Genomic DNA, 5,774 nt, shown 5'->3' on the forward strand with positions numbered 1-5,774 from the left:
ATCCAAGTCATGAATGAAAAGGTTGAATGTTACCAGACCCAGAAGAGACCCCTGCAGGACCTCACTAGATACATCCTCCCAGTTTGACAGTGAACCATTTATAATTACTCTTTGAGTATGTTTTTCTCAACCAGCTGTGCACCAACTATATAGTAATTTCACTAGACCACATTTCCCTAGTCTGCTTATAAGGATGTCATGTAGGATTGTGTCAAAACTCTTACTAAAATCAAGATGTGTCATGTCTATAGCTATAGGCCCATGACCCTGTAAAAGAAGGAAATTAGGTTGGTTTGGCATGACTTCTTGACAAGTCCATGTTGGCTATTACTTATCACCCTATTATCCTCTAAGTCAGTGGTGGGCAACCTGCGGCCCATCAGGGTAAGCTGACTGCAGGCCTTGAGACATTTTGCGGACGTTGACCATCCGCAAGCATGGCCCCCTGCAGCTCCCAATGGCCGCGGTTTGCCATTCCCAGCCAATGGGAGCTGCGGGAAGCGACCCGGGCTGCAAGGACGTCTGGACCTGCAAGGACGACTGCGGATGGTCAATGTCCACAAAACATCTCGCAGCCCGCAATCAGCTTACCCTAATGGGCCGCAGGTTGCCCACCACTGACTTAGAGGATAACAGCGTGATAAGTAATAGCCAACATGGACTTGTCAAGAAGTCATGCCAAACCAATCTAATTTCCTATGAGCTTGCAAACTGATTGTTGAATAAGAGCCTAGGAGGGGGATCCACAGGACCTGGGGGGGGATCCTTTAGCCCACTAGAAGGTTGCTAGAAGGTCCACTTGATTATTCAGCTTTGACACTTCAGTGTGGTCCTTTTACTTTACACAGGTAAGTTTGTCCCAACCTGTTGGATGCCAGATCCCAGGCATGCTGAAGGTAATTAGCATACTATATGGGTTTTCCGTCTACTGAGTGCATCTGACGCTGACTCCACACAGGCATCCAGTCACTTAGAGCTCAGATCACCCAGTCTGAATCAGAGCAGATGCAAATGTCTTCTTCCTGTTTTTCTTCGCATAGGACAGCCATAACTGCCATTATCTCGGAAGCCTGAGCTGAATATGGCTTGACCATGCCTTGTAGTATCCTTTTCGAGGCTGGCTGTACAGCAGCATAGATTACTGTTGAATAATTTGTTAATGGTTCAGAGATTGCTTCGCCTAGTTCCTTCAATACCTTAGGGTGAATTTTGTCAAGCCCTGACAACTTGAATACCTCTAACTTATATAAACATTCATTAACCTGTTCTTTCTATCTTGTTGTTAATGTTAATTCTGTTAAGCACCTGACCATAATTAACTTTTTTAGTGAAGACTGAAGCAAAATAGGTATGTCAGAATACTCACTGCAATGTATTCTTCCCTTCCACATTAAATGCAACCAAAAGCAGTTATTTTCCTGTATCTGTTTGCCTCTGATATCCAGTCTTCTGGAGCAGAAGAGGAGAAAATCTCTGAGATGGTGATTTCTCAGCCAGTGGCCACAGCAGTCGCTGAGAAAAAAAGGATGGCTAATGTAGAAAAAAGAAGTCTCTTTCTGGGGCACTCAGTATAGGTATGGCCCCACCAAATTCCTGGTCATGAAAAATGGACCGTGAAATCTGGTCTTTTGTGTGCTTTTAGCCTACACTATACAGATTTCCCAGGGGAGACCAGCGTTTCTCAAATTGGGGGTTCTGACCCAAAAGGGCGTTGCAGGGGGGTGGCCTGGTTATTTTAGGAGGGCTGCAGTACTGCCACACTTACTTCTGCGCTGCCTTCAGAGCTGGATGGCCGGAGAGCAGTGGCTGGTGGCTGGGCGCCCAGCTCTGAAGGCGGCGCCCCCCGAGCAGCAGCACAGAAGTAAAGCTGGCAATACCATACCATGCCACCCTTACTTCTGCACTGCTGCTAGTGGCGGCTCTGCTATTCTCCAGCTGCCCAGCTCTGAAGGCAGTGTCACTGCCAACAGCAGCACAGAAGTAAGGGTAGAAATACCGCAACCCCCCCTTACAATAGCCTTTGTGATTCCCCCCACAACTTCTTTTTGGGTCAGGATCCCTACAATTACACCACCATGAAATTTCAGATTTAAATAGCTGAAAGCATGAAATTAACGATTTTTAAAATCCTATGTCCGTGAAATTGACTGAAGTGGACCGTGAATTCGTTAGGGCCCTTAGTATAGGCAATCAGCCTTGTTCGTGTGTTGCAGTCATGGTAACAGGTGAAAGCCAGATGAATTTGGCAAGCTTAATAATCCATCAGGGATAGGAAGCATCGCCTTCCTCTTCTCTTAGAATCATAGAATAATAGAATATCAGGGTTGGAAGGGACCTCAGGAGGTCGTCTAGTCCAACCCCCTGCTCGAAGCAGGACCAATCCCAACTAAATCATCCCAGCCTGGGCTTTGTCAAGCCTGACCTTGAAAACCTCTAAGGAAGGAGATTCCACCACCTCTCTAGGTAACCCATTCCAGTGCTTCACCACCCTCCTCGTGAAAAAGTTTTCCCTAACATCCAACCTAAACCTCCCCCACTGCAACTTGAGACCATTACTCCTTGTTCTGTCATCTGCTACCACTGAGAACAGTCTAGATCCATCCTGTTTGGAACCCCGTTTCAGGTAGTTGAAAGCATCTATCAAATCCCCCCTCATTCTTGTCTTCTGCAGACGAAACAATCCCAGTTCCCTCAGCCTTTCCTCATAAGTCATGTGCTCCAGCCCCCTAATCATTTTTGTTGCCCTCTGCTGGACTCTTTCCAATTTTTCCACATCCTTCTTGTAGTGTGGGGCCCAAAACTGGACACAGTACTCCAGATGAGGCCTCACCAATGTCAAATAGAGGGGAATGATCACGTCCCTTGATCTGCTGGCAATGCCCCTATTTATACATCCCAAAATGCTGTTCGCCTTCTTGGCAACAAGGGCACACTGTTGACTCATATCCAGCTTCTTGTCCACTGTAACCCCTAGGTCCTTTTCTGCAGAACTGCTGCCTAGCCATTCGGTCCCTAGTCTGTAGCGGTGCATGGGATTCTTCCGGCCTAAGTGCAGGACTCTGCACTTGTCCTTGTTGAACCTCATCAGATTTCTTTTAGCCCAATCCTCTAATTTGTCTAGGTCCCTCTGTATCCTATCCCTACCCTCCAGCGTATCTACCTCTCCTCCCAGTTTAGTGTCATCTGCAAACTTGCTGAGGGTGCAATCCACGCCATCCTCCAGATCATTAATGAAGATACTGAACAAAACCGACCCCAGGACCAACCCTTGGGGCACTCCGCTTGATACCGACTGAAGGAAGTAACTACATTATCCCCATTTTATGGATGGGGAACAGAAGTGAGTTGACTTGCCCATGGTCCCCTAGCAGGCCAGCAGGCCCATCCTGAACTGCAAGATGTCAGAAATTATCTTTTCCTTCTGCTAGATAAAAGTAGACAGAAGCCCCAAAGTATCAATCATTCTGTCAGGTTGTGGCAGGACTACAGGACTGTGCCTAGGACCCAGCTCCAGGAGACATGTGATTACATCAGAATCTCAGATTACATTTTAAAAAAAAGGGTTTAGCTCTCCTTTTTTCAAGTTTTGTTTCCTAAACATGAACACAGGATGACAAAACTGATGCAGCAATGTCTGCAGACAACCTAAAACAGTAGATCCAAGAGGAGAAACTGCCCTGTTCACATTAATGAGATGCTAACTCAAGATGCACTGCTCGAGGAGGCTCCACCAATACCACCCCACCAGAGGACTTTGCATATGGCCAGAGAAGAATGCAGCAGGCCTAGCCCATCAATCCTAACAGATATACCTCAACTGCTGGTGTAAGTTCTGGGGGACTTCCTCCTGCCAAATTTGACAGAGATTGGGACACGTTTCAGAGGTTCCTGAACCAATGTCAGCCACTGTTTCTCCTCCACCACCAATCATTTCCCATGGATAAGGCCCCTGCAGGCTCATCTTAAATTTGTTGATTCAGGCCTTGGCCTTGGCTTCCTGAAACAGTCCGGCCCTCTCTTGTGACAATTAGAGGAATTTATTCAAGCTATGTCCATCATCTTCAGTGATCCCAACTACGTACAGACCACCAAGGTAGCCCTTTACACCTTATGGCAAGGAGGCCAGCCCATACCAACTATGCTGCTGAATTTCATCATTTTTTCTTCTGACACCAAGTGGAATGAGGTAGCACAGCATCACCATTTCCGCTTGGGTTTAAATTAGGATATAAAGGACAAGTTTGCATGGATGGAGCCTCTGTCCAGTTTGAACAATCTGATTGATTTGTGCATCAGAATCAACTTTCACCTCATGGAGCATTGTCATTAGCATACCTCTATTTTCTGGAAGCCGCCATTCACCCTGCCCCTGACATCGCAAATATGCAGGTCTTCCCTGGCATCAGAGCTCCTGCAAACCAAACAGGTTAATCCGCACCTCCCCAACTTGGAGAAGCACCAATGCTCGGCATTAGGTTTGTGCTTATATTGTGGAGAACCTGGCCATCTTGCCTTGACATGTCCGTGAAGACTAAGGCAGAACCGGGGCCGGGAAAGACCATGTCCCCAGCCCTTAGGAGTGGGTCCAAGCCGAGCTGGTCTTCTCCCCACTTCGGAGGTTCCCAGCATCCATGGGCCACAGTTGGCACAACAGGATCCCTGAGTCAATTTCTCTGAATATCTCTATTAATCTGACTACCAGTAAGCCCCGAGATCCCTCTACAGACCCTAGACAACTCGGAGGCCTCATGTAATTTTATGGACTTAAACTTTGCCAAGATCCATGCTGTTCCCACCACATCCAAGGACTTCTATATTTGGGAGGAGCTCAGTGGGGGGAGGCTCTGGATGCAGGGGGTGAGGCTCGACGGTGTGGGGATTCAGGTGTGGGGAGCTCGGTGGGAGGATGCTGGGGGTCCAGATGCACTGGGGCTGGGCAGATGGGAGGGTAGCTCCCCATAGAGTGACCCCTCTCCCCACAGCTGAGGAGTGATGGGGGCAGGGGATGCAAAGCTTCCTAGACCCAGGGGAGTTTGCTGAGAGTGGGTCTGACCTGGCTCCAGTGGCTCTCTGGAGGGGAAGTCCCATCGTCCTCTTTCCCCGCCCCCGCCTCCCACATGCACTGGGATGAGCAGCTCAGCACTCACCTGGGTTGGGAAGCAGCTCAGCTGCCTGGCTCTTATTGGAAACGGCCCAAAGCAGGAGCTCTGCTGTGAGGTCAGTGCTCTCTTGCCCTCCCCTTACACAGGCCACGTGAGGAAACTGCCCAGCAGGCACAGAGCTCCTGGCACCATGTTATACCAATAAAATAAAAACCAGCAGGACCTTATTAAAGGGGAAAAGGCAAAATACCACATTTATTGTGAATACAGAAAGAATCATAGTAAGCAGTTAGTTATAGCTATAACGTTCCATTAAATTCACACATTCATTCATACACACATACACACACACACACACACACACAGGTTCTGCAAGGTTGTTATCATAGTTACTAGCCTTAGAGTTGCTCATGCCAAGCCACTGGCCAGGTGGCCTGGACATGAGGAGGGAGCAGGGCCTTGTCAGATGCACATCTGATGCTCCTGGAAGTTGGTTGGAAGTTGGTTTGCAGAATCAGACCCCAAAGTTCTCACTTTCTAGCGTCCATTTTTATAGGAATTTCTTCCTATGTCAGCCTAGGGGAATTGCTTCATCCTACTGTTGCTGAATCAGTCAGCAGATGGCACATTCCTGACGGCTCCGTGCTGCCAGATGTTATCTTGTTCTTTGGT

Source organism: Caretta caretta, chromosome 1 (genome assembly GCF_965140235.1).
Source record: "Caretta caretta isolate rCarCar2 chromosome 1, rCarCar1.hap1, whole genome shotgun sequence".
Lineage (NCBI taxonomy): Eukaryota > Metazoa > Chordata > Testudines > Cheloniidae > Caretta > Caretta caretta.